This window comes from Nipponia nippon, unplaced genomic scaffold (genome assembly GCF_047370975.1).
Source record: "Nipponia nippon isolate SJK-2023a ecotype South Korea unplaced genomic scaffold, ASM4737097v1 scaffold_14, whole genome shotgun sequence".
NCBI classification, from domain to species: domain Eukaryota; kingdom Metazoa; phylum Chordata; class Aves; order Pelecaniformes; family Threskiornithidae; genus Nipponia; species Nipponia nippon.
In genome coordinates this window covers 4,491,940-4,504,516 of record NW_028262330.1, presented here as the reverse complement: position 1 = coordinate 4,504,516, position 12,577 = coordinate 4,491,940, and the positions used below count along the sequence as shown (strand labels likewise).

Sequence of the window (12,577 nt, the reverse complement as noted above, 5' to 3'; positions counted from 1 at the left end):
CCCGGGGCCGCCATGACAGCGCCGGGGGGCCGTGGCGCCGTGGCGAGCCCGGGCGCCGTCCCGCTGCCCCTGCGCCCGCTGCGGGGCAGGGAGCGGGGGACGCGGGCTCATGGCGGTGTGAGCCCGCCGGCCGGTGTGCGGGCGCACCTCTCTGCCCAGCACGGTTTCCCCGTGCGCTCTCCGGTTTCGTGAGAGGGTCTCAGTTTCTCAGCGGGACGCGGGAGAGGCGGCCTGTAACCGTGCGTGTCCTCGGCCCGCTCCAGCGCGGGGCCCGGGTCTGCTCGCCTCCTGGCAGGGCCTTTCCTTTTGGGTGTTCCCCGAGGACGGAGATTCAGTAGTCTCAATGGGCACATGTATTTATATGTATATATTTTCACACTTTAAAAAGCAATTTCCCTTATGGACTGTTCATGCGAGAATATATAAAGAACCCCTGAACGCCGTACAGCTGGTTGGTAGGTGTCTGACACAGGCGGGCGCCCAGCGAGGCCCCGCCAGCCTGGCGGCGGGGGCAGCAGGCCCATGGTGGGCTGGGGTGGGCAGGCTGGAAGGGGACGGAAAGCTGGGTCACTGGGCTGACCTCCCCGGCAGCGGGCACGCACCTCACACCTTGCTCAGGCCCCTCATGAATGACACCAGCTATAACAAGATACTAATGTGTGCGGCTGGCACAGACAGCCAAAGCATTCAGGTCATCAAAACATTTAAGTGGCTAGGGCAGGTTGTTCTCCCTGAAGTTGTAAACCTGTTTTCATTGCAGCTTTATTCTTCTGATTCCTGTGAGATTTTCCTGCTGAACACTGTGTCTTCAGAATAAAACGCAAGCAGCTCTGAGCTATGGGACATGATCAAACCTCCTGACTGACAGAGCCTGCCTGACAACACTAGCCCAATGTACTTGGTGGTAACCTCTGTGCAAGGCTGGCAAAATGTAGCTTTTCCTAGCTTCCCTGCCAAGCGGCTGGCTTCTTTGACAAAGAGTTCACTACTGTCAGCTGTCCCTTCCAGTTCCAGTCAATTGGTTTGCAAGCAGAGCATGAGGATTTCTGGCTGACTGTGGTTTGGACATATAGGCTGAGTGTCATCCTCGCACAGCCCAGAAAACTTTTTGGAGAGAGAGTTGTGGCAGAAGGCAGGATGGCATCTCACGATCCTCCCCCCAGCATGTAGATTTGATGCCAGAATTTGACATGTAGCATCTTTCTAAAATAACGTCACTAATGGTGGAAAGTCTCTGCTCGTACATTACCTGCTCTCACCTCCTCAGTGAAACTGCCAGGCAAACATTCCAGTTCTTTTGTTTTATTTTTGTAGTATCCTTACATGTCTTATGACCTCTTATTATTAATATTTATACAGTACATATAAAATATTTTGGCTTATTCGTGTTCTTTGTGAAATACAATAGCGTACTTTCAGTCAGCCCAGCTGTTTCTCCAAAACATGATGACAATACATTTCTTACCGCTGAACCCTTATGAGTAGATTCCTGGCTAAGCTAAATTGACTTCAGTGGAGCTGTGCTGCTCCCCCAGCTGAGGATCTGGTCTTCAAAACGGAATATGATGATCTGTGAGACTGATTTAGTTTATCTTGCAGAAATATTTCTTTAAACAGTAGTTTTGCAGCAATTTTATCAGATTTCTATCTCACTTTTAAATCCCATTCATGCTCTGAAATAGGACTCATGTGAGACTGAAAGAGCTTGTGGCTTTTGTTGGTACAGAGATGACTTTCACCCAGTCTGAAAAAGGAGTTGTGAGTCAAAGGTTGGTGTTTAACATGCAGCAAGGACACATGCCTGTAAATGAGCCTGTGAGATTACGTGATCTCATAAAGAGCCTTGTTTGTGCAAAAGGACTGAAGTGATCACAGCTCAGCGTTGCCTATTGTTTTATGGTAAATGTTTTTCATTATACGCTTGTCTACATGGCATCGGAGTTGTAAGTTGGCTACAGCTGCCTGGCCACTCCCTCCTCCCCCCAGCAGTCATGGAAAAAGAGAGATTTATCTCACAAGGCTACTCTAGGGACCAAAACTTTCAAAAAACACATTACTATGTGACCTTTTTTCTTGGTAAATAAGGAGTGGTGATTACTAAGAAAGCACAAACAGTTCTGAAAAGGGACTTTATTTTCCATTTTCATGTATGTTTATGTAAGTGTTATTATTTATCAGTTGTATGTCCACGTGTTGCCCTTGTCTTACGGATAGAAGCTAAACCTTGGACCCAAACCCTTTGATATCTGCGCCACTAGATAGCGTGGCTGTAGTCTGGGGTGAGTTCAGACGCAGCAGGGACTCACTTCCCAGAGCTCTGTCCCAACAGGCAGTGGGACAGCAACTGCTTCAGGGCAGCTGGGTCCGGGAACATGAACCCAAGCCTCAGCGCAGCTACCCAAGGCAGCCTAGATACAGCACGATCCAGTCCCACACATGGATCAGGGACCTAAATACTAACTGAATGAAAATAGAGGGTTACTATTCTAGGGCAATGAGGGGGAGTTTCAAAAGTGCCCACAACTTGACCCACATACTTAGTATTTCTTAGGTATTTAGCTGCTGCTGCTTTCAGTGGGAAACGATACCTCAAGGAAACTTGCTGATCTGGATGAGCGATGGGATTAATGCACCTAAATTGCCCACCTGTTTTTTAGAATGGAAATAGTCTGTATTAATTCCACCCTAGCACCTAGCCTTTCTGCTACTGAAATCAACACTGAGTAATCCATTGAATTCTATGGTGTGGAATCAAACCAGTAAACTGGAGAACTCCTCCATCAGGAAATCATATGTGGCCAGAAATGAAAACAGCAGTGAATACTACGTTGATGTTTTCAGGCCCCAGATGATTTTCAGTGTTTATTTTGGATATGGGTATCCATATGTGAGAGCGCTACCAGCTATATTGTGTTTTCCTGCATCTGTCTCTGTGTGGCACTGGTGCACTTTGAGAAATTCTTGAAGATGAACTGAAGATGTGGGATTTTGATGGATTCAACTGCTCTGCAGACATTTATATACTATTGTCATTCCATTTTACTCAGTGCATGCCAAAAACTTTGCAAAAGTGCTGAATAGTCCTGACACACCATTTATACAGTATGCACATTCATATTTCTGTTATACACAGCCAAACCAATTATAATCTTCTGCTACTGTTGTTTTATTGACTGCATTATGTAAAAGCCTTTCTTACAAATTGTTTCATGACTTTTGCAGGTTGCAAGATGCAAGTTCTTCATCCAGAAAGATGAAAAGTAACAATAGCATCTCCCACCACAGGCATGCATGTGTAAGGCAGTCTGTTCTCCTCTCCTGAGTCAGTCAAAGGGAAATCTGTTTTTTCAACACTCTTAGAATATGCAGAAAATCTAGCCTGTCTGCTGCACTGAGATATTTTATATATTTTATATATTTTATGTATTTTATATATTTTATCTATTTTATATTCCTGCCCAAGTATATAGGCAGAAAGGGGCACCCAGAGTGACAATCATCTCTTTTGCAAAGAACTAGCACAAGACGTGCACTGTTTGAGCTGTCAGAAGAGGTCTTAAGTGGCCATTAAACACTGGCTTGTATCCGCCTTCTTCATAGCGTTGAATTTAACCCCAGACTATGACTATACCTATGTTGAGTTTCAACAGAGCTCCACCCAAATAGAAGAGTATTCAGAGAATAACTGGAGTTCTGCTGATTTCCTGCCTTCTAATACCAAATATTTTTATCTTTGGTAAAGAGTTTTAATATGCTGGACTCCTGGTATCAGGACCCATTTGGCCATGTTTACTTTTGATTTACACCTTTTAGCCACAGCTTTTTTGGAAAGTAATGCACTCCCAGTGCAAATAAACTGGAGATTGTGAGGTGCAACCTATTTACCTGGCCTTGAGAAAAGAGGGGTAATTTTAAAACTTTGCTGTAGGAAAGAAGGGATTGCACTATTATCTGCATGACGTAAAATGACTCATTCAAAAGATAAGCAAGGCTATTTAGATCTTGACTTGATTTGGCAAATGGTTGTCACTACCACACCCTCTACTTTCCTAACCTGTTTACATGGATGTAGAAATATTTCTAAACATTTCTTTTAGCATGTGATGCTAAAGCAGATGATACGTATGAAAAGCTCTCTTTTGTGGGAATAGTGAGAACTGGTCTTACTGCAATAATTCTTCCTTGTCTTTCTTAACTACCCTTTAGGTCAGAGACTTGACTTACTGTTAATATTTCACAGAAGTCATCTATTATGTAGGAGAAAATCTGGGTATTTTAGCTATATGCAGCATTTTAGATAGATCTGTGTGTAAATTTAGTCCCAAGGATTGTAGTGGAGTAGGACAAAGAAAGACTCATCAGACAGAGTAAAAGCCAGAAGATTTAAAATTATCATAAAGAAATTAGAAAAATTAGAAATAAACCATAACTTTTTTTAACAGTGAAGATAGTAATATTTGAATGTATTGGCAAGACAAATTCTCCATCTCTTAATTGGATGGTTTTCTGAAAAATATGCTTCAGATGAGCAGAGAATTCTGGTTTCATGGTACAGATCTTGGACTGAATGTAAAATTGAATGCTTTGTGTTACGCAGGATGTCAACTAAGATAACCTGAAGGCTTCTTCTGACCATAAACCTGTATATCTGTGCATCAACAGCCATTAAACACCACTGACAAATGGTGATTTCCCCATAACACACTCTTTCCCTTCTCACCAATTTTCCCAAGCTGTGTAGAGCCCACAGAGAAGCTTGTTTTGAAGGAAGTAATGCGATCGATGGCCGGTGTAGGTTAGCTGAAAGCTCATCATTTTTGTTCTACTGCTAGAGAGTCAATTACAACTGGCTGAAATGCTCCATATTCATTAGACTGACATTTGAAGAGGGAACAGTGTGTGCTCTTTATGCTGCATCTACTGGCAGAGCAGGGAAGCAAGATACAAAATGTCTCTTGACATCATCCGCTAGGTGAGCTCCGGCAATTCACTTTTTCAGCTCTTTGCATTTGCCTTCATGTCTTTGTGCCCTGTAAATTCTTTGGGGTGCTCAGTGCAAGTGGGAAAACAAGAAAAGCCCTCTGCAGAGCCATGGGAAGAGATCATTCCTATCCTGACTTAAGTCTGAGCTAAATCTGCTGGATCCTGCTGCAAAAGCACTGTCATGGTGAAATTACATTGTCTGGTGGTTATTTACCAGGCTTCCTCCTAGCTCAGCCAGAAAGCTGCCGTGTTGGCTAAAGATTCAGAGGTTCTGTAACCGACTTGTGCAAGATTCAGGATTTGGTTTCTGGTGGTGTGGCACATCCCTCTATTAATTAAAAGCACATGTCCACATAGGAATGCAGCTTTTCAAATGTGAAATTCATGTAATTATGAAAGCAGTAGGAGATAAGAATAATTGTTTTCAGTTTCAGATGCCCCCTCTTCTTCAGCACTGCAGGAAGATTAAGTGCAAGCTGAGTAGGGCAATAACAAAGTTCAAATGCACAGCAGGGTAACTGATGTTGACCAAAGTATTGGTAGGATCTGATGGAGTTCAAAGAAAATTCCTTTCCATATTCCTAGTCACCAAAGAAGTTTCTCGCTATCGTTACAAGCACATCCATTTCATGAGCCTGCTTACACACGGAGCGGGTGGTTCCCATAGCTATCCGCCAACGGCGCTGAACTCCCTTGAGCTGCAAACCGTTTCAGTGAGAGGGCAGCTACAGCATTTTATGTGAAATGATTTGGTTCTCTGGTTTAACTGGCTTTGTTAAGGACTCCATTCCCCATCACAAAACACATACACTGCATGACATGATAAGGACAAATTACAACATATTAAACATGTTGAAAGAATGCTTTCTAGAAGTTCCAGTAAATATAATCAGCTGGCGTGTTGTGTCCGTGTGTGGGCTTAGGGATGAAATACAGGAAAATTCAGTGGAGGGTTAGGGAAAAGGCAAGAAGAACTACTTGAATAGGGAGCCCACAATGGTTGTACTTTGCCAGATTAATGAGTCACTGTTTGCTGTGCTGTTAAGGCCCAGGAGACTGTTAGAAACTCAAAGGAAGCCATGAAGTATTGCAAGTGTGTCTTAGTAGGCAGAGCAACAGCATTGCTCAATTCGGGAGTAAAACTCTGCTCTCTCAATAGGCTGCATGGGTTCCAGAATCGCACAGGCTTCTTGCTCATTGTCCCAGCCGCTGGGGCTGCACCTCCTCCGAAGCAGCTGTGTTAAGGCCCCAGGGAGGAGATTTTGTCATTTAGAGCAGGCCCTAAAGGGGAACTATGTAGCATTTAAGCATGGCAGTCCAAAATTGTGAACCTGTAACCCCTCACTGCAGCTGTTGCTCAGTCCTGAAGTTTCCTCAGCTGTTTGCACTGAATTTCTACAGGTGCCAAACGTGCTGGTTCGGGTATGTTTGGTGCTTCTCTCCTTATATCCTTGGAGAGTCATGCTCGGAACACAGCAGGACCTTAAAAGGCAGAGGTAGTCACTCGTCCCTTTTTTAAAAGGCCGGCGGGGTGTTGCCCAAGTTGTATTTGACCCTTATGTGCCTGAGAGCTACAAACCCACCCTTCCAGGGGAGAGCCCACTGATTTCTCAGCACTAGAGGGAGACGCCATTCCCATCACTTTCCATCCCAGCTTTTCTGCTTCACAAAAAGGAGTTACAACTGCGCTCGGTCTAGAAGAGAGCGTGACTTTCTAGCCTGTTGTTAGGGCATTTATTTGTACAGAAACATGTGAGTTCTAAGCTCAGCTTCAATGCTTGTTTGTGTGTTCTTCAGATTAGTTCCTCAAAAATCAGTATTGGGAGTTGTTTTATGTAATACTTTCCATATTTTATGTAATACTTTCAGTAATAAACTTGGCATGGAAAAGTAAGAATGTCCTAGTGAAACTGTTGGTGGTGTAAGCACGGGAGGGAGGTTTGCTATCAACATAGGAGGACCAAATACTACACTGGAAGGACTAGAGAGGAATTGATGTAATAGGAATGGGGTGAAATTTAGGTCATGCACATATGTGCTAACAGCAAGAATTTCTCATATAAAGTGATAAGTGGAACCGATACTGGAGAAAAATCCAGATATACTGAACAACCAGAGGATAATTATGAAATGTTAGTGTTTCTGGTAGAGGCAGGAGAATACTTGCACTTAGGTGCAGAATGCTGGTAAGGCCACATCTGAAAAAATGCTGATCGAAAGTAAGACTGAGAGTCTGATTTCTACCTCTTAGGACATTAGAGGGTTAATTGCGAGAAGAAAGGAGATCTATTTCAGCCACAGGCTTTGTTTATCCATGTGTAATTGCCTATGAATACATCCAGCTAGAAACAAGATTGAGGTTCCTAGACGTCCGCAGAATAAGGCTCACAGCCTTCCAGCAGGAGGAGTGGGAAACCCCGTTGGTTTGAGGTGGAACTCGGGAAGTTTAATACAGATATTACCTGGCACGGCTGCCTGTATTAGGAAGGACTGGATTTAGGACTGGACTTAATGCCCCAAGAGATCCTCTCCCCGGTTTGCTTGTCATTTCTGCTGAAATGACGATGTATTTGGAGGGAACACCAGCAAATGGGGAACAAATGCCAGTTTCTTGTATAAAGCTGTGGAGCCCTTCCAGAGCCCCCTGGCTGATTGGGCTGGAGGAGGTGAACCCTTGGCAGGATCTCCATCACTGGGGAGTTCTTAACGACGCACAGGGTGAAATCCTGGCCCCTGTGAAGGTGATGGAAGTTTTGCTATTAATTTCTGTGAGGCCAGGATTTCACCCTGGAAAGGGAGTCAAAAGTACATGCATGCTTTCAGAGACAGGGTGGCTGATTAAATACATCTGGTGCACTGCTCTTTTATCAATCATTGATAAAACAGTGCCTTTTAAATATAAACTTTGGGTAAGCTTAACCGCAACATTCAAACATGTCCTTTTACAAGCCTTTAAAGCAAAATTTGTCTGCTTTTTGTCTGAAAAGAACAGAAATCATGGTAAAAAATAACACATACCATACCCACCCACTCTAAACTCCTGTAGTATTTGGTGTTCCGCTGAAATGAGTGATGAAAGCATAGAAAAGCCAGTTAAAATATTTCTAGATGGCACATAAAACTTTATCCTCTAAGGGTGTCATCCAAAACTATGTTCCTCCTAGGTTAATTCCTGAGCAGCTGAGCACCAGCTAGGAGTTCATCCGGATCTCAGCGTGGCCCGTGCTGTCGCAGGACCACCCAGCACTGCCACCTTTGGCATCCCAGCAGGGCTCAGGACCCGCAGCGAGCCCCCCGTCCCCACGATGTGTGGATATCGATGGGGCCGGGCAGCCGGCACGGTGGCGTGCCGGAGGGCAGGGAGGGCTGGCAGATGCTCTCCCAGACCCGGTGTCCAAGCTGACCCGGCCGGGGTGCGCTGCCGAGCCTCGCCACGCTGCGTGGCCCGGCGGAGCAGGAGACACGCGTGGCCCCGCCGTGCCCATCTCTGAAATGGGCATGCGAGCCCTGCGCCGCCAGCACCGCCGGCACGGAGGAGCAAAACTGCGGAGGGCAGGGCAGGCTCCCTGCTCGCCCTGCCCAGCCTGGCCTCTCAAGGACGGCCTCCCTCCCGGGCGCCCTCCCAGACCAGAGCGGGACCTTCCCGGTGAGTGCCGCCCCGCCCGCGGCTGCTCCCGCCGCTGAATTTGCTCCGGTCCCTTAATTGTTTCGCTCTCACCAAGAACTTTGTTTACAGTCCCTTGTGCAGCGAGCTGCATCCCCCTCTTATGCTTGCTCCGGGCTGGTGTCCGCCGCAGTCCCGTCCGGCAGTCGGGAGGTAAGGCACGGCTCGGCACGGCACGGCACGGCACGGCATCCCATCCCATCCCATCCCATCCCATCCCATCCCATCCCATCCCATCCCATCCCATCCCATCCCATCCCATCGCACGTTCTGGCACGGCTCAGCAGCACGGCACGGCAGGACTCGGCACGGCTCGGCGGGGCTGGCAGCCGCCGGACCCTCACTCCCGGCGGCTGCGCCCCCGCCGGCTCTCGGTGCCCGGGGGGCTCTGGCCCCGCTGCTGCCGCGGCAGCGCCCGGAGCCCGGCTCCCCGCGCCGGCGGGCGGGCGGGGGTTGCTCGGGCACCGCAGGGAGCCGCTCCGCTCCGGCCGGCGGGTCCCGAGGCGGCTCCAGCACCGCTCCCGCCCGTGCGGCACGGGGCTTTTCCCAGGGGATGAAGCATTGCAATTAGGAGCTCCGGGGGCTCCCTGCGCTGCCGGTCGGGGCTGCCCCCGCGAGCGGTGCCTTTTCGGTGCTGCCGGGCTGGATAGCGGAGAGCTGCGGAAAGCTTTCCTCGCCTGTTCGCGCCCTCCGCTCTCGCAGAGGTGTTGGGGGATAGGCGTGACCCGCGGTGCTTTGCCCTAGGTGTGCGCGGCGTTGAACACACGCGTTTGAAAGTTTTGCTAGTGAAAGGTTTGTTTGTGGCGTTTGGTTGACTCCCATCCTACCCTCCAACTACGTCTGAAAAACGAAAAAGGTGCGAGACCCTGAATCTGGTAATTGTATTGCCTAAAAACTTGGTGGTGGAAACTTATCGGTGTTCTGAGGCTCAGAGCGTTGGCACGGGTGTCGGGGGTCCTGCTCCTGCCCCTGGAGTTCAGGGCCTGATCCTGGAGTCTTGTGAGTACAAATTCTGGTTCTGTATTTCCAGGAGCGTTCACGTGGGGAAGAGCTGGGGGGTTGTGTTCAGATTACTGTAGTCTGCTGAATTCCAGATGGACTCGGGCTCTCCTTCAGTACAGAAGGACTCCTTATGCTGTTTTCCATAGTCACTTCAATGCAAAACTAACTGTGAAACGTGGGCATAATGATGTATTTGAATTTTCCATAAGCAAAAAAGGGTGTCTGAAATACTATGCAAGATACAGAGAATCAGGTCCAGAGCCTGAAGGCAGAAAACGTCAATGTATCCCACGGGTTCTGAGTAAAATGCAAAAAGGGAAAGGACTGTAGTGGCTGAGACATACCAGCTCTTTGCACTTGCACAGAGAGATTCAGTATGTGGGAAGCCTCCTGAGCGAGCACCACACTGAAATGATTTGGAGTTAAAATATTGGAAGCTTAATGTATATATAGATTTCGCGTGTTTCTGCTTCTCAGCTTTGTGGTGAGGGAGAGGAGGAGGAGGGAAGAAAGCCGGTCTGCATGAAGTTGCTCTGTCAGTCAGTTTCTTTGACAAAGACATTCATTGTAAAAAGCTACCTAAACTGTATGTAGTCAAGGCAAGTACAAATAAATTACTGACAGAGCAATTAATCTTTTCGAAGAATGATGCTAGCAGAGTGGCTTAGGGGGCACAATTGCACTAGGAAGAGCCTTTCCAACAAATGTAACTGTTCTTGTAATCTGAGTGGCAGTTGACTGCAAGATAGTTTCAGAGGTCTGCTTTTGTTTTCATGTAATCTAGATTATTTATCTAAAGTGTGTGGGGTTTTCTGCATTTCCCTCCAAACTTTTCCAAAAGTCAAACTAATTGCTAGGTAGTGTCCACAAGAATATAGACAGGGAGACGAGCAAGGAGACTTCCATATAATTAGCTAACTTCAATAATTGGCTCAATGTACTTTAGCTGTGTCACAGGCTTATTCCAAGGATCGTCTGGAGAAGAACAGCAGGAGTTTGTGCCTGTAAATGTTTGTGGTTGTGAAATGTTAGCATGGTCTAAATAACTTTAAAAGAGAAAAAGCCCTTGAAGATTATCATTATGCAAACTTATTCTCATGAATTTACTCTCATCCCCGGTTACGAGCTCCTGCTTCAGTGTCAAAATAATCTTCCATAACCATGCACATATAGAAAGGGAGTGTTGAATAAGATTAGCAACATAAATCTCTGCTGCTTCATAAGTTTTACCCAGCTGCTTGGTGATTTCACAGCTGTTTCTGCAGTCGATAACGATTTCCATCACTCTGCTTTCTGCGGAGTTGTCACATTGCCCTGCTGCAGATTCTGCCTTGTCCCTATTTGAGTTATGAATCTTGTTTTAAAAAATTAGATAACAGAAATGAAGAATAGTAAATATAATGGAATCATGTTCCTTACAGTGTGTTCTTGGACTCAGTTAACTTGCCTTTTTTTTTTTTGAGAGGAGTTTTTGGGATTATATTACTTAGGTTTTTGTTATAGCAGAATAGATTTAAAAGGGTTTTTTAGTGGAAAGCATGTTGTTCCTGTCAGTTTACAGCTAGGAAAACCAAGGCACAGGGAGTTGAAGTTATTTGCTCAAAGAAACTGGAGACATAGAAGAGACAAAAAGCCAAGTATTCTGAGTCGTGATTTGGTTCTTTGATTCACATAGGTGGATTGAGCAATAGAAACGAAGTTAAATGAGATTTTTAACTACAGAAATTCATGTGCATTACCTTTTCCTGCCTAGCTCTTTCTGGGGGCTTGCCTGGATTGTGACACTCATCATCGAGACGTCACATCATCAAAGGAAAATGTTACATAGGGCCAGAAATGGGTGGCTGCTGCCAAGAAAATAAGCAGAAACCACTAGGACAGCCAGAGGGAGAACATCTCCTGCTTCAGTTAGGTTAGGAGCAGGGGTCAGCATACAGCGGGAGCTTTTCCATGCAGGAGTTTCGTTCTGAAGAAGCTGATAAATATCCAACAACTTTTCTTGTAGGAAACTTCCATGCTAGAATATTGTCGCCTCCAATTCATCATTCAGCAACATCTGACACTTCAAAGCCTGGAGCAGCTCTTACTACTGCATGACTCTGCCTTGAACTGACATACGAGACATCTTAAGCAGTCTTCCTCTGCTTACTGAGCCAAGGGATTTGTTACGATGGACTTCTCATGGACCCGGTAGGTGTGCATGCTGGTGGGTTTCATGTCTTTTCAGTAAATCTCAACTCGCACTTATTAGCGGGTAAACATTCCTCTCCCCTTTATCCGGTGTTAGCCACAGATTGCCACAGAAACACATTCTTCCTCCAAGTCAAAGCAGCTCCTTAAGGAAGTACTTCTAGTACGATTAGTGAGAGGATGCTGGTGTTGCAGGGTATCTTTGCCTAAATTTCTTACCCTGAAACTTGAACCAAGTCACCTGTTGGCATAAGTCAGAAGTGACTTTGCTGGCAATGAGGATCTAGTGCCCTGTTTTCTAGGGCTGAATACCTTTACTCACACTTCAAATAGGTCTGTTGTTTATTTAACTTACGGTATTTCAGTAGAGGTTTGTTTATTTGTTTTATATGAATGCCTGTCTGCTTACGTCCTATTACAGTGCTCCTCAGAAGTCAACAGGTATTTTGCCTTTGACTTAATTTTGGTAGTTTAGGAGATTTTTTTTAAAAAGTCATGTTAGTTTTGACTGTGCAAATACATCTTCTTTCTTCATAAATCTCTCTACAAAACGTCTAAGAGATTTAATGCTCATTGGGGATGTATCTGAAGCAGAGGGACAAGGACTCTAGAGACAGGAGTAAATATACTTTGATTGAATGGTAAAGTTTTTCAGAATAATCGTGTTTATTGTGAGCCCAATCCAAAGCCTTTTCAAGGTATTGGGAAGTTTCCCTATTTCTGTGACTGTTAGAGAGA

General features: G+C 45.9%; 1 protein-coding gene across 7 annotated transcripts in view; it reads left to right on the top strand.

Moving 5' to 3' along the window:
* Positions 1-8,602: 8,602 nt before the first annotated feature.
* TMEM100 (transmembrane protein 100) overlaps positions 8,603-12,577 on the top strand; it is a 64,202-nt gene continuing 60,227 nt past the window's right edge. For 4 of the 7 annotated variants that reach the window (XR_015703127.1, XM_087750447.1, XM_009471759.2 and 1 more), the window contains exon 1: positions 11,493-11,839. The gene's annotated coding sequence lies outside the window, so the exon portion shown is untranslated. Of the gene's footprint in view, positions 8,801-9,391; positions 9,504-11,361; positions 11,840-12,577 lie in introns of those variants that run through there. The other 3 variants (XM_087750444.1, XM_087750443.1, XM_087750445.1) reach the window with 3 other exon arrangements.